The 25,304-nt window shown below is 38.5% G+C and overlaps 1 long non-coding RNA gene across 1 annotated transcript; it reads left to right on the forward strand.

Moving 5' to 3' along the window:
• On the forward strand, positions 1-23,708 carry LOC118500147. The gene is made up of 4 exons (XR_004902679.1): positions 1-81; positions 1,014-1,019; positions 13,207-13,210; positions 23,697-23,708. It is a non-coding gene; the product is annotated as an uncharacterized LOC118500147 (long non-coding RNA).
• The last annotated feature ends 1,596 nt before the right edge of the window (positions 23,709-25,304 follow it).

Consider the following 25,304-nt stretch of genomic DNA (forward strand, 5'->3'; position numbering starts at 1 on the left):
AACAAACAACTGAAAAATAGCGAGAGAGAAACCTTATAACCTGGGACAGAGAGAAGAATCATCTTTAGCACAACCTGTCTGGTAAGGAGTGCCACAGAGACTTGAGAGGGCTGGCTGGGCATCCACAGGTGGCAGCACAGGAGGGATAATTAAGCAGCAGACTGGGTGCCCCAAGAAGAATGGGGTCTAAACACTAAGCTGGGATCCCCAGCCAAGAACACCAGAGCCAAAAAAGTACACAGGTAACAGCATGCTGCAAAAAGCGGCAGGGTTGCTCTCTGCCAGAGACAGATGGCTAGTGCTGAAAAGAGCTGTTTAAAGGGCCAAAACACAAATGTTCATTTTCTGTCACTTACCTGGGGTTCCGGCAAAGGTGGGAGTAGAGTGGGCTGAAGATGTCTGAAGAGAGACTGGGATTAGAAGCTTTTGGGAGAGAGTGGAGACAGTAGCCACAGGGATCCTGGTCCTGAGTCATCCCACAAGTGCCAGTGGCCAAAATGCTCAGGAAGATCACTCACCTCCAAAAGGCAGCAACTTGAGGGGAAACAACAGTCCCGCTCCCAAGAGAGACTCTGCCCCAGCTCTGTGGTGCTTAAGTCTGGTTGCTGAGTACAGAGTGACTAGATTAATAATGAAAGGAGACAGACACCAATGTAGATCAATGGCAAAGGAGGGGGAAGAGAGGACTAGAGATGTTCAAGGAGAGACTGGTGCTGGAGGCTTGGGGGAGAGAACTGAGAGATTGGTAAAGATCCTGGTGCTGAGTTGTCAGCCATACTGCAGCAGCCATCCTGCTCAGGCAGACCACTCACCTGTGAACAGCAGTAGCCTGAAGGGAAACAATAGCCCCAAACACAGTAGGACAATCTTGGAGGACTTCTAGAAATGGATAGTTCTTCCAAAGAAAATATCAACAAAGATATTGCATCATTGAAGAATGTTCTAGATCACAGGTGGAAAACACAAGGCCCGTGAACTGAATCCAGCCCTCCACCTTGTTTTATCTGGCCGAGCACCTTGTTTCTACTTGGAGGCAGCACTGAGCTCCTTGCTCATAGTTAAGGAGTAGTTACATTTATACAGTCCTAAATTTACATTTGACCCTTTGAAGGGAATTGCAAGGCTGGTGTGTCCTCTGGTGAAAATGAGTTTGACACCTCTGTCCTATATCAAATTAAAATCATATCAAGCATTTTCTTTGACCATGAGGGGCTGAAACTAGAAACCGACTTTAAGGAAAAAACTCAAAAACACTCAAATTTATGGAGATTGAATAGAGTGCTATTAAACAATGAATGGGTTTATACTGAGATGAAAAATAAATCAAAGAATTTTTAGAAACACATAAAAATGAACTCACAACAGTCCACAACTTATGGGACACAGCAAAGGCCATCCTGAGGGGGAAGTTCATAGAGATACAGGCCTACCTAAAAAAGATAGAAACATTTCAAATAAACAACCCAATCCTAAATCTACAAAAAGTGTAGGAACAACAACAAAGACAGCCCAGAGCAAGTAGGAGGAGGGAAATAACCAAGATCAGAGCAGAATTAAATGACATAGATACTAAAAGCCCAATTCTAAGGATCAATAAATCCAGGAGCTGGTTCATTGTAAAGGTAAAAAAAAAATTGACAAGCCTTTAAGCAGACTCATCAGGAAATAAGAGAGAGGACCCAAATAAACACAATCAGAAATCAAAGAGGAGAGACTACAGCTGATACAACAGAAACAGAAAGGATTGAAAAGAATTACTATGAAGAACTATATGCCAAGAAATTTGAAAATCTAGGTGAAATGAACCAATTCTAGAAAACATAATCTCACACAACTGAATGAAGAAGTAGCAGAAAGCAAGAACAGACTAATAATAGCTAATGAAGTTGAAGCAGTAATCAAAAGACTCCCAGCACAAAAAACCCCTAGGCTGGACAGTTTCACAGGAGAATTTACAAAACACTTAAGGAAGAGCTAACCCCTATCCTTCAGAGACTATTCCAAAAAGTCCAAGAAGATGGGAGACTCCCAAACCCTTTTTATGAAGCCAGAATCATCTTAATACCAAAACCTGAAAAAGACACAGTCCAATCTTGCTGATGAACATAGATGCTAAAATCTTCCACAAAATATTGGCAAGTTGTATCCAGCAATGCATTAAAAAGATCACACACCATGACCAAGTGAGATTCATCCCAGGGATGCAAGGATGGTACAATCTTCACAAATCAACAAATGTAATACATCACATAAATAAAAGGAAAGACAAAAATCACATAATCATATTAATAGATATGGATAAAGCATTTAGTAAGGTAGAGCACCCATTTATTAAATATACATTCAGTCAGTTGGGAATGGAGGAAGCATACCTCAACATAATAAAGGCCATATATGAGAAACTTACAGTCAACATAATACTCAATGGGCAAAAACTTAGAGCTTTCCCCTTTAGATTAGGAACAAGACAAGGATGTCTGCTTTCACCACTCCTATTCAACATAGTATTGGAAGTTCAGGCCTCAGCAATCAGATAAGAAAAAGAAATAAAAGGCAAAAAATTGGAAAAAAGGAAGTAAAAATACCATTGTTTGAAGATGAGATGATAGTGTACAGAGAAAACTCTGTAGACTCCACCAAAACACTACTTGACCTAGTAAATAAGTTTGCAAAACAGTGGGATGCAGAGCCATTATTCAGAAAACAAAGGCATTTTTGTATACCAACAATGAAATATCAGAAAGAGAAATCAGGAGCAAAGTCCCATTTGATATAGCAACAACAAAAAAAATAAAGTACCTAAGAATAAACCTAACCCAGGAGGTAAAATACCTGTACTCAGAAAACTACACAACACTGAAGAAGGAAATTAATGAAGACACAAACAAATGGAAACATATGCTGTGTTCATGGATTGAAAGAATTAACATCATCAAAATGTCCATATTACCCAAGGCAATTCATAGATTACATGCCTTCACTGTTAAAGTACCAATGACATATTTCACAGATATGGAACAAACATTTCAGGAATTTATATGGAACCATAAATGACCCTGAATAGCTGCAGCAATTTTGAGAAAGAAGAACAAAGTAGGAAGGATCACAATACCTGATATCAAACTGTAATACAAGGCCACCGTAATCAAAACAGACTGGTAATGGCATAAGAACATACACATAGACAATGGAACAGAGTAGAGAGCCCCCAAATAAACCTTAGACTCTATGGTCAATTAATATTTGACAAAGGGGGAGGAATCATAAAATGGAGTAAAAATAGCCTCTTCAACAAATGGCGTTGGGAGATCTGGACAGCTAAATGCAAAAGAATGAAACTTGACCTCCAACTTAAACCATATACAAAAATAAATTCAAGCTGGATAAAAGATTTAAATATAAGTCACAACACCATAACAATCATAGAAGAGAATATAGGCAGTAAAGTCTGTGGAAAACAGTATGAAATTTCCTCAGAAAAGTAAAAATGGAACTGCCTTTTGAGCTGGCAATTTCACTGCTGGGATTATATCCTAAGAACCCTGAAACACCAGTCCAAAAGAGCCTATACATCCTAATGTTCATAGCAGAGCAATTACAATAGCCAAGTGCTGGAAGTAAACTAACTGTCAATCAATAAATGAGTGGAAAAAAAAGTATGGTACATTTACACAATGGAATCCTATGCAGCAGAAAGAAAGAAGGAGCTCATAACCTTTGCCACAACATGGATGAATCTGGAGAGCATTATGCTAAGTGAAAGAAGCCAGGCAGTGAAAGACAAATACCATATGATCTTACACATAAGTGTAACCTAATCAACAAAACAAAAAAGCAAGGAAAATATAACCAGAAGCATTGAAATTAATAATAATCTGACAGGAACCAGAGGGGAGATGGGAGGAGATAATGTGGGGGAAAGGGAGAAGGTATTTCAGGAACTTGTATAAAGGGCACATGGACATAACAAAAGGAGGGTAGAATTAAGAGGGGGCAGTGGGGATTGCTGTGGTGGGAAGAAAATGGAGACAATGGTACTTGAACAGCAATTAAAAAAAGTTATGTTTGTGTAAAGTTGTTTATTTAACATTTGTTCAATGGAAGAATATAGGATTGTCATGGATTGGAAGATATAATTCTAGTTACCTTGACACCTGAGAATGTTAGTAGACAGACAAATGTGTTGGCACTGTGAGGTTTCTTGTAAGCCTTAGAACACAGCTAAAATTAATTACTGTGCTGTACTTAGTGTACTCTTATTTGTCTTCATGTTACTGGAACTTCAGGTAAACAGAAATGTATGGGTCAGTACACTGTGCAGGTAATACAGGGAAGAACATGAAGACAGACACTAAAATTTCCATAGTGATGTTTGTTAAGGTGTGTTCTTGTGTTGTTCTGTTTTGTGTGATAACTTTCTTACTTGTAGAGTTGTGAAAAGCATAGAAATAAAGGTGTCTTTAGAAGTCAGATATGGTTAACCTCACCTTTTGTTAAGTATGGTGTTGTAAAGCTGGGTAAACGCTGTTTGCTCATGGACAAGAAGTAAGTAATGGAAACTTCTCTACTGAAGTATTAAACGCAACCTGCAGAAAAACTTTGTACCTGAAAATGGACTGATACATATTTACATTTTTGTGAAAGAAGCCTTTTGTCCACTCTATTGAGCAATGTACAGTTGCAAGGGGAGAAACAAACTGTAGCGAAGCAATGTGAAAGTACTGTCTTAAATTACTTGAAATCTGGAAATTGCTTAAATTTATGAGGAAAATATATGTTGTAGAATGTACTGATCACTCTCAGCCTTCTTGTCTTGCTGGAAAGCCACAATGCAGTGTTGGAACATGCTTAAGTTGAATGCATACAAACATGAGTTTGTATTTCAGAATTGGAATATATTACTGAAGGACAGAAATAACAATTTGGGCGGTGATGTATTTTAAGGGGTGTTATGTTTTTCTAGAGTGTGTGGTAACTTTGTTACTTCTAGAGTTGTGAGAACCAGAAATAAAGATCTCTTCAAAGATCAGATATGGGTAGAGTTATGATTATGGATAGGGTTAGGGTTATGTTTAGGGTTAGGGTTATGCTTAGGGCTAAGGCTAGGTTTTGGGTTAGGGTTAGGTTTAGGTTTAGGGCTAGGGTTAGGGTTATTGACAGGGTTAAGGCTAGTGTTAAGTTTAGGGTTAAGTTTGGGCTAGCGTTATGGTTAGGATTCTGGCTAGTGCTATAGTTAGTGTTAGCATTAGGGCTATAGCTAGGTTTAGGATTAGGGTTAGGTTAAGGGTGAGGGCTAGGGATATGGATAGGGCTAGGGTTAGCGTTATTGTTAAGGTTGGGTCTAGGGTTAGGGTTAGGGGTAGCATTATGGTTAGGGCTAAGGCTAGGACTAGGGTTAGGTTAAGGGTAAGGGTTAGGGTTAAGGTTAGGGTAATGTTAGGGTTATGGTTAGCATTAAGTTTAGGGCAAGGAGGGGTCAGGCTATGGTTATGGCTATGGCTAGGGTTAGGGTTAGTGTTAGGACTACAGCTAGGGCTAGTTCTGGGGTAAGATTAGGGTTAGGGTTATGGTTAGGGTTTGGGGTTAGGGTTTTGGTTAGGTTTAGATGTAGGATGAGGGTTAGAGTTAAGGCTACTCTTAGGGTTAGTATTATGGTTATATTTAGGGCTAGGGTTAGGGCGATGGTTATGGTTAGTGTTAGGGTTAGGGCTAGGGGTAGGGCTAGGGTTATGGTTAGGGTTAGTGTTATTGGTAGCTCTAGGGTTAGGGTTAAGTTTAGAGTTAGGATTAAAGGTAGGATTATGTCTAAGTTTATGGTTAGGGTTAGACTTAAGGTGGGCTAGGACTATGGCAGTAGCTAGTGTTAGGGTTAGGGTTAGGTTAAGGATTAGTGTTTGGGCTAGGGCTTGGGTTAGGTTTAGGGATAGGGCTAGGTCTAGGATTACTGTTAGGGTTAGGATTAGGTCTAGGTTTAGGGCAAAGGTTAGGGCTAGTGTTAGGTTAATAGTTTGTTTTTTGGTTAGGATTAGATTAAGATTAGGGCTAGTGTTAGGATTAAGGGTAGGGGTTGAGTTAGGGTTCCTGTTTGGGTTAGGGTTAGGGTTCTTGTTTGAGTTATGTTTAGGTTTTGGGTTAGGGTTAGTGGTAGGGTCAGATTTTGAATTAGGGTTAAACTTAATGGTAGGCCATGGGATAGGGTTAGGATTAGGTTTAGGATTAGGGGTTGGTATTGAGTTAGGATTTGGGCTTGTTTTTGATTTGGTGTTAGGAGTAGGTTTAGGCTTAGGGTTAGGGATAGCAGTAGATTTAGGGTTAGGGTTAAGGTTAGGACTAGGGTTAGGGTTAGGTTAGGTTTGGGGCTAGGGCTAGGGCTATAGTTAGGGATAAGGTCAGGTATAGGGCTAGGGTTAGGGCTGGGTCTAGGGCTAGGGCTAAAGTTGGGTTAGGGTTAGTGTTAGGGTTTAGGGTTAGGGTTATGGTTAGGACTATGGCTAGGGTTAGGGTTAGTGTCGATGTTAGGGATGGTGCTAAGGTTTAAGATATGGTTAGGGTTATGTCTAGGGTTAAGGCAATATTTTGCATTTGACTAGGGTTTGGTCTAGGGTTAGGTCTAGGATTACAATTAGAGTTAGAGTTAGAGTTCAGGTTAGGGTTAGGTATAGGGTTAGTGTTAGGATTTAGGGTTAGTGTTAGGTTTATGGTTAGGGTTAAGGTTATGGTTATGGATAGGGCTAGGGCTAGGATTATGTTTAGGGTTAGGGTCAGGGCTAGGTCTAGGCTCAAGGTTAGATTTAGAGTTAAGGTTATGGTTAGGGTTAGAATTAGGTCTAGGTCTAGGGTTATGTTTAGGTTTAATGTTAGGGTTAGGGCTAGAGATAGAGCTATGGGTATGTTTAGGGTTAAGGTTAGAGTTAGGGTTAGGACAAGGACTAGGGCTATCACTAGGTCTAGGGTTAGGGTTAGCATTAGGGTTAGGGTAAGGATTTGGGTTAGGGTTAGATTTATGTATAGGCTAATCTAGGGTTAGAGTTTGGGCTAGTGTTAGGGCTAGGGTGGTTAGGGATAGGCTCAGGTATAGGGCTAGGTCTAGGGCTAGGGCTATGTTTAGGGTTAGGATTAGTGTTAGGGTTAGTGTTAGGGTTAGGGTTAGGGCTATGGCTAGGCCTAGGTTTTGGTTTAGGATTAGGGTTAGCTCTAGGTTTAGGGCAAGGGTTAGGATCAGGTATAGGACTACATTTAGGGCTAAGGTGAGGGTTAGGTTTAAGATTAGGTTTAGGGTTAGAATTAGGGTTAGGGTTAGGTCCAGGGTTAAGTTTTGGTGTTGGGTTTAGTGTGTTAGGTTTAGTGTTAGGGTTTGGTAAATAGTTAGGGTTTGTGTTAGGATTATGTTAGGTTCAAAGCTAGGGTTAAGTTTTATAGGGAACTGATCTGCCTGACAATGGCAATGTCGAATGCTGGTGTGCAGGTGCAGACAGGTTGTGTTGAAGCTTGTTCTTCTGTCTGTCCAAGGTTTGAGGCTCAGTATTTCTCAGTTGTTTGTTCTGGGTAATTTCACCACCATTTAGTTTTAATTCAAATTTTGTCCTGGGTGGAGGTTAGTGTGACCTCCACTCACTCTTTCACCTTCTTTCATTTTTATCTGTTCATCATTCCTTTGTTGCTGGGCTCTCTCTTCCAGCAGGTATACTGTTGTTCACAGCTCCCACCTACTTTTCTATGTGATCAGTTGTTTGGGGAAGGTAAAATAGATTAAGTTGGCAGGAGTGTATTCTATGGAACTTAAAGTACCAACCTGTAGAGAAGAGATGGGAGATCCTTTGGATATGTATAGTGTTAACCATGAAATTTCATTCTACTAGCCATTTTTTAGAAAAGGTAGAAAAGAGATAAGACTCTTGTTAGAGGGAGGAAGTATTGTGAGTTAGACCCAGAAATCACAGAGCTTGTGGGAGGTTAAATTATGAGATATAGTGAGAGTAAAAAATAGAAAATAGGTATAGTGTGCAAGAGAATAGAGTTGACCATAACATTAATAAATTTCTGTAAGACAGTGAAATAGGCTAAGATCTAGGTGCTGTGTATTATTTACAATTGTTTGGAAAAACAATTATTTTCCAATAGTTCTGGTACAACAATCATATGACAGAAGCTATGTGATCTTAATAACAAGAATAGGAAGTACACGACCTAGAGTAGTGTGGTATTGGAACACAAGTGAAGTGAAAGAAGGGAAATTAAAAATACACTATGAAAGAGAGAATAAGGAAAACCAGTCAAAGTATGTAATTAAACAAACAAGGTGAAGAAAACTAAAGAAAGAGAAAACATACTAGTAAATAAAAGAAGTAAAAATAATGAAAAATAATAATAATACATATAAACAATAACTTGCAGGTTCTCTGGAGTAGCAAAGTGAAATTTGTCTCACTTTGCTATTGCTATTGTGATGATTCCTCTTTGAGTCTGACTTTGGTCCTTTCACAGCTCCAGGTGTTATTGTCTCACATGTGGGAAAAAAGAGAAAAAGAAAGAAAGGAAAGGAAAGGAAAGGAAAGGGAAAAGAAAAAGACAAGAAAAGAAGAGAAAGCCTCCTGCTGGTTTTGAACCTGCCAAGCCAGCTCTACTTCCTGCTTTCTGTAACCTGCTTCCTGGCTGCAGCAGGCTGAGAGAGGTTGGGATTCACTTTTCTCCCTTCCTGTGGTTTTCCTGACAGGGGGCCAGGTCTGTGCCACACTTCACAGTTGTCCAGCCTCCAGCCCAGTTCCTCTCCTGTGCCAGGCCTATGCCTTCAGCCCACCAGTTGTGCTGTCTTTGAGGTGCACCAATTAGGGGCAACTCATACGCCTCCTTCTCCCTCTTTGCTGTCCTGGGTGCTAGGGCCTCTCAGTCACTTCTTGGTAGTTCGTCTCCCTCACTGAGTTAAGTCCTTCTGGGCACTGCTAACTCCCTGAGCCTTGCTGCTTTCCTCTGTGGGAAGGGTGGAGGGCACCTCCTCCTTTCTCTTAGGGAGCCAATCTGGCTGTGCATGGTGGGAGCGCCTCATTGGCTGCTGAGGCTGGGGCAGGCATGCGACTCTAGTGTGGTGGGCATGTGCCTCTGGTTGGGTGGTAGTGGGCACGTGCACCTGGGGCGGAGGTTATGGGTGTGCATAGATGAGGTGGCATTCGTGGGCCCGCAGCCTCCACTGCTCTGCAGGTCAGGCTGGGCCAGGCGCATGCCTCTGGGGAGGTGGTTGTGGGTGGGTGCAGTAGGGGTGGCTGTTGTTGGTGCACAGGGTTGGCTGCTGCTGTGGCTCAGCTGTGGGGCCCACAGGGCGGCAGCATCAGGTGTGCAATGCTGGGGTTGCAGGTGCATGTTGGTACCTTCTGTGCTGCAGCCAAGGGCAAGGGGTGGGGAGAGAGCAGTGGCACAGCAGTGGCTGTGGCATCGGAGGTGGACCGCTGTCTAGGCTAAGGTGGCTGTTGGGGCACAGCTGTGGATGTTGGGGCAGCACCTGGAAAGAGCTTCCTAAACAGCCAGGGAGAGTCTCCTTTTTTTTTTTTTTTCTTGATCAGGGTATATAGTCACTTAAAATATTATTAAATTTGGTTTGCTACTGTTTTGCTGAGAATTTTGGCATGTACATTAATCAACAATACAGGCCTGTAAGTCAGTCTCTGTCTCTGTCTGTGGCTCTGGCTCTGGCTCTGGCTCTGTCTGTCTCTCTTTTGCGGTGTCTTTGTCTAGATTTGGTATCAGAGTAATGCTGGCCTTGTAAATTAAACTTGGAGGTGTACTTCTTCAATTTATTAATTATTTTAAAATAAGTGTTAGAATTTCCCTGTAAATCTACCTGCTCCTGGGCTTTCATTTTTTTGGTGTTGTGATTACTGGTTCAAATTTTCTGCTGGTAATTGGTTTGTCCAGATTGTGTAATTCTTACTAGTTTAGTCTTCAAAGGGTGTGTTTTCTAAAGATGGTATTTCTCAAGAATTTTTGTGCTTTTGTTGTGTCAATGGTAGTTTGTCTCTTTGTCTCTTTTTCTCATTTTATCTATGTGTTCTCCATTTACTGCTTAATGAGTCTTTCTAGATGCTCTTCAAATTTATTTATCATTTCAAAGATGGAGCCATAAGTTTTTATTAGTCTTTATTTTTCTACTTTATTTATTATGGCAGTGATTTTTGTTTTATATTACTTCAATTTACTTTTTGTTTTATTGCTTCATTTTTAACATATTTAGAAATAAATTCAAATGATTTCATTGAAAATTTTCTGCTCTTTAATTAGAATTCTATAGTTATAATGTTTCTTCTTATACAGCTTTTGTTAAATCCAGGTTTTCTAAGACTGTTTGCATTTTTATTTCTTTCAGTAGAGCTGTTGTTTTCTTTTCATTTTTGATTTATTGGGTGTTTTGTAGTCTGTTGAGTAGTCTCCAAATATTGTGGTTTTTTTCTTATATTTGATTTCTAGTATCTTCCCATTGTAGGCAGAAAATATGGTTAATATAATTTTAAATATTTAAAATATATTGAGGATTGTTTTTACTCCTAGTACAACTATCTTAGAAAGTTTTACATGTAAACTAGAGAAAAATGTGCAGTTTTATTTTTTTATTTTTTATTTTTATTATTTTTATTTTAATTGTTGTTCCAGTACAGTTTTCTGTCTTTTACTCCCATCCCCGCCCACCCCCCCAGTCCTCCCCACCTCCCTCCCATTTCCACCTACCCCTAGTTTTTGTCCATGTGTCCTTTATACTTGTTCCTGTAAACCCTTCCCCTTTCCCCTAAATTCCCTCCCCTCTCCCCTCTGGTCATTGTCAGCCTATTCTCTATTTCAGTGTCTTTGGTTATATTTTGCTTATTTATTTGTTTTGTTGTTTAGGTTCCTGTTAAAGGTGAGATCATATGGTATTTGTCTTTCACTGCCTGGCTTATTTTGCTTAGCATAACGCTTTCCATTTCCATCCATGCTGTTGCAAAGTGTAGGAGCTCCTTCTTTCTGCTGCATAGAATTCCATTGTGTAAATGTACCATAGTTTTTTGATCCATTCATTTACTGATGGGCATCTAGGTTGCTTCCAGCACCTAGCTATTGTAAATTGTGCTGCTATGAACATTGGGGTGCATAGGTTTTTTTGGATTGGTGTTTCAGGGTTCTTAGGATATAATCCTAACAGTGGAATTGCTGGGTCAAAAGGCAGATCCATTTTTAGTTTTCTGAGAAAAATTCCATACTGTTTTCCATAGTGGTTGTACCAGTCTGGAGTCTCACCAACAGTGCACTAGGGTCCCCTTTTCTCCACAACCTTCCAACACTTGTTGTTTGTTGCTTTGTTTATGATGGCCATTCTGACTGGTGTGAAGTGGTATCTCATTGTGGTTTTAATTTGCATCTCTATGATAGCTAGCAATACTGAGCATCTTTTCATGTGTTTCTGGATCCTCTGTATGCCCTCCTTGGAGAAGTGTCTGTTCACGTCCTTTGCCCACTTTTTAATTGGGTTGCTTGTCTTAGAGTGGAGCTGTGTGAGTTCTTTATATATTTTTGGAGATTAAACCCTTGTGTGAAGTATCATTGGCAAATATGTTTTCCCATATGGTTGGTTCTTTTTTTATTTCAATACTGTTTTCTTTAGCTGTGCAGAAGCTTTTTATTTTGATGAGGTCCCATCTGTCTATTCTTTTCTTTATGTCCCTTGCTCTAGGGGACATATTAGTAAAAAAGTTTCTGCATGAAATATCTGAGATTTTCCTGCCTACGTTCTCCTCTAGGACTTTAATGGTGTCACAGTGTATATTTAAGTCTTTTATCCACTTTGAATTTATTTTTGTATAAGGTGTAAGTTGGTGCTCGAGTTTCATTTTTTTGCACGTGGCTGTCCAGTTCTCCCAAGACCATTTGTTGAAGAGGCTATTTTTACTCCATTTTATGTTGCTGCCTCCTTTGTCAAATATTAATTGACTGTAGAGATTTGGGTTTATTTCTGGGCTCTCTGTGCTGTTCCACTGGTCCATGTGCCTGTTTTTATGCCAGTACCAGGCTGTTTTGATTACAGTGGCCTTGTAATACAGTTTTGTATCAGGTATTGTGATCTGTCTTTCTTTGCTCTTCTTCTCAAAATTGCAGCAGCTGTTCAGGGTCGTTTATGGTTCCATATACATTTTCGAAGTGTTCTATATCTGTGAAGTATGCTGTTGGTACTTTAATAGGTATTGCATTGAATCTCTAAATTGCCTTGGGTAGTATGGACATTTTGATGATGTAAATTCTTCAGATCCATGAACACGGTATACGTTTCCATTTGTTTGTGTCTTCCTTGATTTCTTTCTTCACTGTTGTGTAGTTTTCTGAATACAGGTCTTTTACCTCCTTGGTTAGGTTTATTCCTAGGTATTTTATTTTTCTCTTTGCTATATTGAATGGGATTTTTTTCTTGATTTCTGCTTCTGCTGTTTCACTCTTGGTATACAAAAATGCTTTTGATTTCTGGATATTGACTTTGTATTCTGCTGTTTTTCCAAGTTCATTTATTAGGTCGAGCAGTTTTTTGGTGGAGTCTATAGGATTTTCTATATACAGTACCATGTCATCTGCAGACAATGACAGTTTTGTTTCCTCCTTTCTGATTTGGATGCCTTTATTTCCTTTTCTTGTCTGATTGCTGTGGCTAAAACTTCCAATACTATAGCAAATAGAAGTTGTGAACGTGTACACCCTTGTCTTGTTCCTTATCTTAGTGAAAAATATTTAAGTTTTTGCCCATTGAGTATGATGTTGGCTGTAGGTCTCTCATATATGGCCTTTATTATGTTGAGGAATGTTCCCTCTATTCCCACTTTGCTGAGTGTTTTTATCATAAATGGGTGCTGTACCTGATTAAATGCTTTTTTTCTGCATCTATTGATATGATCATGTGTTATTTGTCTTTGTTTTTTAAAAATGTGGTGTATTACGTTTACTGATTTGTGAGTGTTGAACCATCTTCGCATCCCTGGGATGAATCCCATTTGGTCATTGTGTATGATCTTTTTAATATATTGTTGGATGTAGTTTGCCAATATTTTGTTGAGGATTTTCACGTCTATGTTCACCAAAAATGTGCAGTTTTAAATGCAATGCTCTATAAATATCTATCAAATAAACCTGGTCTAATATTGAACTTGAGTCTATTTTGATATATTTTTGCCTTTTCATTATTATTTTTTGTTGTTGTTCAAGCACAGTTGTCTCCATTTTACCCCTAGCATTCCCCCCATCCCAGTCATCCCCCCTCCCTCTCCGTGATCCTGCCCCTCTTTGGATTATTAAAACACAGTGTTTTAAAATAAGATTATTATTCTTTAATCATCTCATACCACACTTAATTTTCAAAATGACCCTTTGAGATAAATGATTTTTGCTTCTCAGTATTACAGACAGGAAATTATAAGGCATTATATTTACTTTAAAGTCACAACACTTATCTGGGTCATTTCTAGTTTTTCATCCTGGACCAATCTATTTCTCCAGCCATCCCTCTAAGAGTACAGAAAGGACATTTAAAAAGATTAAGGAGAAAGATGGGAAAGAAAAGAGATCTCAGAAAGGGGGTCTCACTAGTGTCTGTCTGTACAACTGACTCTGTGGGTCTGAACTGCACAAAATCTGGCTCCATGTTCTCTGTAGCCACAAGATGAACATGGTACAGTTGATGGTGAAAATTCATTAGGAAAACACCATCAGTTAAAGGAAATCAAGGTGGAACAGTTTTAGAAAGCCTCTTCAAAAATCAGAAAATACATGCCAAAAATAAATATAGGCAAATACCTAACAACATTAACTTGAAACACATTTAACTGTCAGTCCTGCTACCTCTCCCAGAATTTCAACTGATTGAAATTCCATGCACCTTACTTTTATTTCTGATTCATTCTAGCCTTGTCCAACTTGCATTTCTTCAAACTGACAGTAGTACCATACCTCTCCCTGTCTTCCCACTGATACTGTTCCTGCCCACCTCTCTTTGCCTTCAAAGTCCACACCCCTTTTTCAGGGGTTCAAGTACTCCAGCCCTGCATAAATCTCCCTGTCTTTCAACTGAATCCAGTCTCACCCTCATCTCCCTTCCTTCCAACTTGTGACAGTACCCCCTGTGTATGCTTAACTTCCAACTAACAAGAGTCCTGTTCATTTTATTCTCACCAGCCATGTTTCTATAATTTTTTTTCACTCAACTCCATTTTCTTCAAAAGCACAGAATCTGAAAACACCATTGTGGAAGAATACCAGTATTGGCTCCCCTTTATTCTGTCTGAAGACTGAGCTTCTCAGGTGAGACATCCTGAGAAGATGCCAAAGCTAGACACATCAGAGACTTGTACACCCAGTTTATTTTTAAACTTCAGCTGGGTCTATTTTTAAACTTCAGCTCTTTCTAGCTCTCCACCCAGGACTTGTCTCTCTTTACAAGACCCAAGGCTTCCTTCTGAATGCTTCTAAGCTTCCATGCTTGACATATCCCATGCAATATTTACTATATAGAATAGGATAAAAATATAGCAAATCAAATTCTTTTCACTAAATACCTCATAAAGGACACACCATTCACACATCACAGAGGCCACATCGACAGCTTGCAGTATCTCAAAACCCACACCAATGGAAATATTTAGAAAGCTAACATACAATAAGCACAGTGCATGTATCCACACTGGGGCTCTTGATGTATGTAAAGTATTGACATTTTAGGTAAAATAATTTGTTTTTTGGTGGCTTCCTTCTACATCATATATTATTTGGCAGCACCTTGGATCCTATACAATAAATGCCTGTAGAAACTCAACCCCACAAAGAGAGAGATAAGAAAAAGACACAGATAAATCAAAAGGGTAAGAAGATAAGAGGAAGATGAAAAGAAGTAGAGCCCTGACTGATGTGGCCCAGTGGGTTGGGCATCATCCTGTGAACTTAAATTTCACTGGTTCAATTCCAGTCAAGGCTTGTGCCTGGGTTGCAGGCAAGACTACCATTTGGGAGTGTGTGAAGGGTAGCAAATTGATGTTTCTCTGCATTTTTACCCTCCATTTCTCTCTATATATAAATAAATAAAATGATTTTTAAAAAGATGAAAATATATTTTGGAGGTGAAACCCTTGTCTGAGGTGTCATTGGCAAATATGTTTTCTCATACAGTTGGTTCCATTTCTCTTTGCTGATGCTTTCTTTACCCATGCAGAAGTTCTTGTTCTGATAAAGCCCCATTTGTTTAATCTTTCCTTTATGTCCCTTGCTCTAAGGGATATATCAGTGCAAATATTGCTGCATGGAATATCTGAGATTTTCCTGCCTATGTTCTCTAGGACTCTTACGGTGTTGTGACTTATTTAAGTCTTTTTTCCACGTGGAGTGTATTTTTATGTATGGTGTAAGCTGGTTGTCAAGTTTCATTTTTTTTTTGCATGTAGTGGTGCAGATCTCCCAACACTATTTGCTGAAGAGGTTATTTTCACTCTATTTTATGCTTCTTCCCCCTTTGTCAAATATTAATTGACCATAGAGACTTGGGCTTATTTCTGGCTCTCTATTCTATTCCATTGATCTATGTGTTTGTTCTTATGCCATTACTAGACTGTTTTGATTACCATGGCCTTGTAATGTAGTTTGATGTCAGGTATTGTGATCCCTCTTCCTTTTTTCCTCTGACCCCCAATTGCTGCAAGCATTTGGGGTCATTTATGCTTCCAAATTTTTTTTGAAGTGTTTGTTCTATATCCATGAAATATGTCATTGGTACTTTAATAAAGACTGTATTCAATCTATCAATTGCTTTGGGTAATATGGACATTTTGATGGTGTTAAAAAACATGCTTCTAAAGAATTAATAGACCAGAGAGGAAAACAAATAGAAAACTAAATCTACCTTGAAACTCTCACAAATTGAAAAATGACCTAACAAAATCTAGTATGAAGATAAAGCAGTTAAACAGTATAATTACATATGACTACCAAAAGAGCAGGAAAGTAACCCAAAAATATCTGTTAAATATATCCCTAAAAACCCCAGAGAAATAAAAACACACAAACACATAAGTAGAAGAAAACTTATAACAAATATCTGAGTACAAATAAGTAAAACAAAAATATAAGATAAGGACTAATAAAGTAAAGCCTGATTTGTTGAAAAATAAGTAAAATGGACAACCCAATAGTAAAACTCATCAAAGGAGAACAAAAATGATAATGAAAATTTTATCTGATGCCACACATATAGAAAATCATTAAAACTATTTTGAACCATTACATACAAACACATTTGACAATCTAGATAAAATAGATTTTGCACAAAAAATACAGCCTCCTCAGGCTTAACTAGAAAGGAACACAGTCTCTATAGACCAATAGCAATGAAATTGAAGCAGTAATAAAAACTCCCAAAAAAGCACAAAATCCCAGGACCAGATGACTTACAGGTGAAGTCTACCAAGTATTTAAATAACAATTAGTACATTTTCTCTTCAAACTATTTTAAATACCATAGAATAACATTTCCAAATTCATATTATGAAGCCATCACTAATCTGATAATAAAATCAAACAAAGACAAAAGAAAGGAAAAGGTTACAAGCCAATATTCCTAACAAACACAGGTGCCACATTTCTTAACAGAATAATAGCAAATAGAATTTATCAATATGCCCTGGCTGGTGTGTCTCAGTTGATTGAATACTGGCCTGTGAACCAAAAGGTCGCTGGTTCTATTCCCAGTCAGGGCACATGCCTAGGTTGCAGGCCAGATCCCCGGTACAGGATGCATGAGGGCAACCATGCATTGATGTTTCTCTTCCTCTGTTTCTCCCCTCTTTCCTTCTCTAAAAACTAAATAAATAAAATATTAAAAAAGGATTTATCAGTATTTTTAAATAATGAGACATTATAATCAAGTAGGAATTATACCAAAAATACATACCTGGTTCAACATTTTAAAACATTAAGGTGATTTAGCAAATCAACAAAAGCAAGAATTATAGTCATATGATCATAAAAAGTTGCAGTAAGAGCATCTGGCAAAATTCAATGTCAATTTATGATTAAAAACACTAAAAATGAATATACAATAAAAATCCATGAACCTGATAAAGGCTATATCAAATAGCCTTTACCCACAGCTACTATCATACTCAATTGTTGAAAAATAGAAGCTTTCTTTTTAAGATCAGAAAAAAAGAAAAAAATGATCATTCTCTCTACTCTATTTCAACCTACTGCTAGAACGTCTGGCTACAGCATACTAAAAACAAACAAACAAAAAATCAATACATTTATTCAATAAGTAGAAAAGTAAAACTGTCCCTTTTTGTAGGTGATACCAGAATAGAAAAACCCAGAACATAAAAAAAATCATAGAATTAATAAAACAAATTTACCGAAGTATCAAAATACAACATTAACTTCTAGAAATGTGTCACATTTGTATACACAAATAACAAAAAATCTGAAAAAGAACCCTGACTGGTGTGACTCAGTGGATTGGGCATCATCCTCAAAACCAAAAATCAGGTCAAGGCACATGCCCAGAATGCAGGCAAGGTCCCAGGTAGGGGATGTGTGGGAGGCAAGTGATCCATGCTTCTCTCACACATTGATGATTCTTTCCCTCCCTTCCCCTGTATCTAAAAATAAATAATATCGGAACAAAATTCTGAGAAAGAATAAGAGAAAATAATCCCATTTAAAGCTGCATAAAAAAAGAATTGAATGTTGGGAAACCAATGTAATTAGATATGTGAAAGTATTCTAGAATCATACTTATAAGACAATGAATAAAGATTTGAAAAGGACAGAAAAAAAATCATGCTAATAAATAGGAAAGGTTAAATTGTTAAAAATTGCTTTCCAAAGCAATTTACAGGTATAATGCAATTTCTATCAAACCCCAATTTTAGTCTTCTCAGAACCAGAATGAATAATTCTAAAGTTTATATGGAACCAGGGGGTTCCAGCCAAGATGGAGGTATAGGTAGAAACCCTTCACTTCCTCACACAAACAAAAGGAGGATAACAACCAATCTAAAATCAATAAACAACCAGAAACACCATAAAATCAAACTGCATGGAACTCCAACAACCAAGGAATTAAAGAAACAGTCAACCAGACCAACCATACTGGTAAGATGGGTGGACAGAGAGAACCTGTGGCAAGGCAGCAGACTGTGCTGGTGGGGCAGGCTGAATGGGAAACTGAGACTCAGGGCTGACTGTGGACTATGGTGGGGGTTGCTGTGGTGGGAGAAAATCCCAGTCTCACACAAGCATTCATTGGAAAGTGGGGCTAGAGCCCAGAAAGCTAGATGCCTTCTTCCCTCTCTTGCCCCTCCCCCACAGACAGCGCCACAGCTCAGCTAGGAGGTTTGCCCTGCCCTGGTGAATTCCTAAGGTCCCACCCCCTTGCAATTTAACAGGTCCACTTAGACCTGTTAAAAAATGAACCTAAAAATGAACCCCAAAACATACCTAAAAAGAAAAAAGAAAAACAACAAAAACAAAAACTAAGCAAACAACTAGAACAGGAACATATTCAGAGAAATGGGCATCACATGGAGGGTTTTCAGGAGGGAGGGGGAGGAATGATGGGAAAAGGTACAGGGAATAAGAAGCATAGTTGGTAGACATAAAATAGATGGGGAGAGGTAAAAATGGTGTAGGAGACAGAGAATTCAAAGAACTTATATGTACAACCCATGGACATGAACTAAGGGGGGGAATGCTGGAGGGTTGGGGGGTACAGGGTGGAGTGGGTATAAAGGGGTAAAAATTGGGAAAACTGTAATAGCATAGTCAATAAAATATACTTAGAAAAGTTTATATGGAACCAAAAGGACTCAAAATTGCCAAAACATTCAAGAAAGTAGAATACAGTTGGAAATGTCACAATCCTAGATCTCAAACCATACTACAAAGAAATAATAATCACAACAGTATGTTATTGGTACAAAAAGTCTGTGAAGATTAATGGAAATAAATAGAAAGTTCAGAAATAACCCTTCGCTTATATGGACAAGTAATGTATGACAAAGGATTTAAAAATATACACTGCAGTAATGACAGTCTCGTTAAAAAATGGTCCGAGAAAACAGAACATACACATGTTCAAAACACACCTAAACAATCTCTTCAGCAAGATACAAGAATACACTTAAACTGAAGCCAGCCCTACAAAATTTCCCAGAATTCCAACTGACACCAGCCCCACTTACCTCTTTTGGTCTTTAAACTGATGACAGATTTTCCACATCTGTTTATCTTCCAGCTGACACCAGCGCTGCTCACATTTCTGCAATCCAGCTGATGATCTTCCTGTCTTCCAACTGATGCCAGCGCCAACTGTCTTATCCCAGACCTGCCTCTGTTCTTACAATGTTTTCTCATACACATCATTTTTCAAAAGCTCTACACCTGAGATTGTAAGTGTTTAAGAACACCAGTGCTGGAACACACCTATTCTGGCTGAACTGACTCATGTGAGACCTTCAGAGAAGACGCCACAGAGAAGCACATTGGAGGTTGTTTCAGTTTTCTAAGACTGGGTCTTATTTATGGCTTCAGCTCTTTCCAGATTTCCACCTGCGACAGCCACTGTCTCTCTGGTTACTGGCACCAGGCCCCTACTACTAACCTCTCTTCTCTCCTGAATCTCACAGCATTCATGCAATGTTTACTAAATTCAAAATGACAAAATGTAGCAACTCAGAAATGTTCACCAAATTCCTCATAGATGACACAGCTTTGAGCCATCACAGAGCCACATCCACAGCCTACAATGCCCTCAAATGCACACCACATATAAATATCTTTAAAGGCTAAAGAAGAGCAAGCACTTTTATGCATCTGCATTGGGCTTTTTAAGTATAGTAACTATTGACATTCTAAGTCAAGTATGCTTGTTCTGAATCAAAGAATATTCATTAGCATCCTGTCCTCTACTTCTCCCAGAATGCTTGTAGTCCCACAATCCCAATACAGATATAAAAAAGGAGAAAGAGGCAGAAAGAGAGAGAGACGAGAGACAAAATTAGAGGTTAAAACAAAATAAAAAGAGAAAACTCAAAGAGTAACTAAAGGTGACATCTTTAAATATATCTTGTGTGTGACTTCTCATCACCTTGGCTGTTGTCTATTGTGGAGGATCTGTTTGGTAACCTCTTAGTGGTGACACAAAGATGTACATATCAGGAGGCAGGGCCTACTGAGATCCAAATAGAAGGTTGCCCACCATATAGGCTTATATGATGCACAAGACCTGATGATAAGTATAACAAGATGACATAGAAGGTTGTATGAAATCAATAACATCTTTGTCTTCTTAATTTTAACCTCCTTAAGGGAAAAAGCTAAAATGTGGCCAAGTGCAACATGATTCTCTCAGGATCACTTTGCTGAAATTCAAGCCTAACCCCTTTCAATTTTGCCATCTCTGAGCTTTTGCATCAAACACATGTAACAATGGACCACAGATGTTACAGGTTTTTTTGTTATATGCACCTAACAATGTCCCTAGAAACTGATTTCTTGCATCATCTCCACTGTGCAGCTATGGTTACTCAGGAGGGTCAGTAAGCCACATGGATTATGTAGGAGATTAAATGAATTAGGAATCATAGTTCTAACTGCAGCTCTCTCTCCTGAAAGCTAGGACCCTGGCTTCACTATTGAGAAGTCCTGGGGAGGTCTGTGTTGGAAATCTTTGTATATTTATGGAGGTGTTGTAAGTGATCAGGAGAAAGCCCTGAGTAGTTTACAGGTCAGTCTTTTAAAGGAAAAGCTCCATGGAACAGAGTGTTAAAGAACTTACTTCTTTGGTGACAGAACAATACAGACATTAGACCTCTGGTAACCAGGCACCCACATTTCTGAGACTGGCCCCTATTAACTTACATAACTACACAGAGTTGAGAGAGCAGGATGTTTTTCCATTGTCTCCAGGCTTCGTTAGTCTTTGGCATTTGGAAAGCCTGTACCAAAACTGTTTCACTCACTATAGACAGTGGCTCTAACCTCTTCTTTAAGGCCTGAGGTCAGTCAGCAGTGTGGAGCCTCAGGTCAGTTATGGCAGCCCAGGACAGACCAACCCAGGTAACACTATGACTGTGATCCCATGTGGGAATCTTACCAGTCCCTGCCACTTCTCCTGCTCCTGTGTGTGTTGGAGTAGATGAAACCGCAGGTAATTGTTCACAGCATTCTTTAATGATTCTTATCAGTGGTGTCATTTAAAAACCTTTTCATGGCCCTGGGTGATAGAGCTCAGTGGATTGAGCATGGGCTGCAGCCAAACCTGAAGGATCGCTGGTTCAATTGCCAATCAGGGTACATGCCTGGGTTGTGAGCCAGGTCCCCTGTTGAGGCCACATGAGAGGCAACCAAACATTGATGTTTCTCTATCTCTCTTTCTTCCTCCCTTCCCCTCTCTCTAATAATAAAATCTTAAAAAACATTTTTATTCAGTTTTGTTTGTCTTTTCCTGCTTGACGAGTTACAAGAAGCTTGTAAATTTTAAACATTTTTCAAAGAATTAGCACTTAGCTTTATTAGCTTTTCTTTGTATCCCAATTATATTTATTTGTGCTCTGATATGTTATATTTATTATTTTACACAAATTGTTTTTTTTATTTTCTCTGCTTCAAGAATAAATTGAAATGCCTTTTTCATATTTTCTCCTGTTGAGGTAGTCCTGTATAGCTATAAATTTTCTTCTTATATATGCTTTTGTTGTGTCTCAGATTTATTTAAGTTGTTTTTCTATTTTCATGTGTTTCAAGTAGATTCTGAGTTTCTTTGTTAGTATCTTCAATTTATTGGTTGTTTAAAAAATGTTGGGTAATCTTCAATTAGTTGCATTGTTTCCATTTTAGTTTCTTGATACTTGATTTCAAGTTTCTTCCAATTGGGGTCAGATAATATGTTAGATATAATTTCATATTTTAAAAATTTATTGGGACTTGATTTGTTGCCTAATACAGGATTTGTCTTAGAAAATGTTCCATATACACAGAAATATACATAAAATGTAGTTTTCTTTAAATAGTCCATAAAGACCTTCAATAACAATCTGGTCCAATGTGGCAGGTAAGGTCATTTGTATCATTTTAAATATTTTTATCCTCAACTGAAAATATGTTTTTAATTGATTTTAGAGAGAAATGAAGGGAAACAGAGGAAGGTGGAGAGAGATGAGAGATGAGAGAGAGAGAGAGATGAGGAGAAATATTGATATGAGAGAGAAATATTGATCAGTTGTTTCCTGTGCACCTTCACTGAGGATCAAACATAGTTATGTGCAACATAGTTACCTGCAACATAGGTATGTGCCCCGACCAAAAATTGAACTCGCAATCTTTTGGTGCAACACTCAAACCAGTTGGGCCACCTGGCCAAGGGGAGTTCTTAAACGGTTAACAATATAGTGTTTTAAAAATAACAACTGTACTTGAAAAACAATAAAAATGTTTAAAAAAATTAAAAAAATAAAATAACATTACTTAAAAAAAACCAACTCATACCAAATTTAACTTTGAAGGGAAACATTAGGAGACTTGACTTTGTGTGGTGGACACAACGCAATATACATATGCCTTATTATAGAATTATACACTTGAAACCTTCATAATTTTAATAACTCATGTCACAGCAATATACTTAATCAAAAATGTTAAAATTGATCTTTTGAAGTAAGTGCTTTTAATCATGTTCTTACAAATGAGAATACAACCAAACAAGTTCTTTAAGTTCTGATGTGGCAGGTTCAAATTTGAATGTGAAACTCTCTGCCTCACCAGTGCTGCATATCTTTTAATGGTGTAGCAGTTAAGCACAGAGAGAGTAAAAAATACCCTGATAATAATAGGAAATGGGGTATTGTCATTAGGGTACTCTCAACAGTCTTTGTACAACTCACTGTGTGGAGCTCACTTCTTAAATTTTGGCCATAAGTTCTTTGTATGGAACAGGTCAGTGATGGTAAATGTGAGAGTGATGTCAATAGGGCTACACCAACTGCAGCAGTGGGAATGAAAAGAAGAGGTCACACCTTCAGAATGGCTCAGACCAAGTGCAAGGTTATGCCGGGCCCTACTCATATACACTTATATGCTCTTTCCAAAGCCATCTTCTGTAGACATAGGGAGGTTTTATTATGGACACAAAATCAATTAATTTTGTACATAGTCATGTTACCCATCTTTTGGATCAGCATTTGGAAATGCTTTCAGACACATCAGGAGCCTATTAGGATACCACCTGTGACATATAAAAAAAATCTTCAAATGATGTATAAGGTTACTGTCTGACACTTTTTGACTAAAACTAAAGCCCAGGATTATGTCCACTTGTTTCACTGAGTTATGCTAAATGAGTCACAATGTACCTGGAGGTAGCAGGCATATCATATGCATTTTTTGCAATAAGAATTAACCCAAATTTACCCCCAATGTTTGGGTTGGCTTAGAGCTTCATTGCCACTTTCAGAGATCTCTAATATGGCCACAGATAGGACAAAAAACAGGACCCTATGAATGACATCTCAGAATACATGACAGGTTGCTTTCAATGTGCATTTCCAGCCTCAGAATGTCAACAGGCCTGTGAAGAAATAGACAGATATCTTTTCAAATGTAAGGAGAAACTCATGAACTTGTATAGTGACAGCAGGTCCAAATATATCTTCTGCTTCTAGGCACCATATAAGTAACCCGTCATGGCTAATGTTATACTGGATTTATTTACTAACATCTCCTTTTCATATAAGCAAATTAAAGCCCATGGCAATGAGGGATATTCCCAACACACAATCTGGAGGTAGGTAGAGTCAGTTTCTGTTGGGAAGTTGGCCCGTGTTAACCTAGTAAAATGTTATACCAGGGTATGTTGAATGGTATTGAATGCCATATAGGTGATTAGATAGCTAGTCATGTAAACAATAGTTCCACCTGGAAACTCGGTACCATAGACAATATGGGACACTTCTGGTGGACCCTGGAAGTGAGAACCCTGCTTAGGGACAAGAGATTGTCATTTTCACAGTGAACCAGGAAGGGACCTATTGTAAGCAACATCACCATGAACCACCAAAGAATTAGCTCCTTGAGCTCATCCCAAATCTGACAGGCTTTCAGAACACATGTGGAGGGACAGATGGACACAAAGTTAAAAAAGATCAAGTTTTAAATGTATAATTTGAGTTTAGTGGGTGAAGGAGAATTATCCAGTTGTGATTCTCAAGGAATTTTTTAGGTGTATTAATAGTCTGTAATAACAGCATTGCCCCAAATCTCCACAACAAAACCAGAGTTTTCTAAGGTGTTCTTGTTTCCTTGCTTTGTCTGCATTCCTGGCAATGGCCTAGCAACATAGTCATGTTAACAGCATGAACTCATGTTTGTCATGAGAAAACTATTTGTCTTGTTATTCAGAACTTAGGGTATCTATTGTTTGGTGCTTATGATGTTATCAGAAAACCTGTGTGGCTTGGGGCTTGGCAACAATTATAGAGGAAATAAGGGGCAACATACCACATGGAGATGAAAACGTTTTGTTGAAAAAATTTTCATGTGATGGCTACACCTATCAGCTTTGGTCTTTCTTTAACACAAGTTGTGTATTCCAGGATCCTAAGCTTTAGTCACTATGGACTTGCACCCCACCCCCCCATCACACAAACTCAACTGTATTTAGGTGGAAATAATGATGCCTTCCTCATTTTAAATCTCGGGTTTTGATAACTTTACAGCATGTCCGTGAGAGCTTAGAATTTTTTCTTATTGATGGATAATATTTGTAGTGTTACAGTCTCATTTTCCTTTGTGTATTTTTTTTTTTTTTAGAAAAGCTTTTCTGTGGTCCTATAGGAAGGTGGATGAGAAGAATTTTTCTAGGATCATCACAGTTTCTGCATAATGTCCCAGTGTGGGAAGGTGGCAGAATTGTCTGTTACTCAGTCTTCACATTGACGACTCATAGGCGCTTGTAGCACCACTGCATGGAGAGTGCAGAGCCTTGTAAAACCAGAACTGAGGAGACATAGTGCTGGTTCTGTGCAAGTGTGCTTTCTTTTTCTCTGAGTGTCAGAAAAAAGTTTAAGTTAGAAGCTTCTTCAAATGCCACTGCAGTTGACAAGTGGTTCAAATGTTTTATCATCTTACTGCATAGCCTGTGTGTCCTGGACAGAATGCTTGACCACATCATTTCCTAAAGAACACCAAAAACAAGAACAATAAAGAAGAAAAAAGGAACTGTTACTGCTAAAAATGAGTGTATCCTATAGGAAAAATAAAAGGGGGTGAAA

This window comes from Phyllostomus discolor, chromosome 4 (assembly GCF_004126475.2).
Source record: "Phyllostomus discolor isolate MPI-MPIP mPhyDis1 chromosome 4, mPhyDis1.pri.v3, whole genome shotgun sequence".
NCBI lineage: Eukaryota > Metazoa > Chordata > Mammalia > Chiroptera > Phyllostomidae > Phyllostomus > Phyllostomus discolor.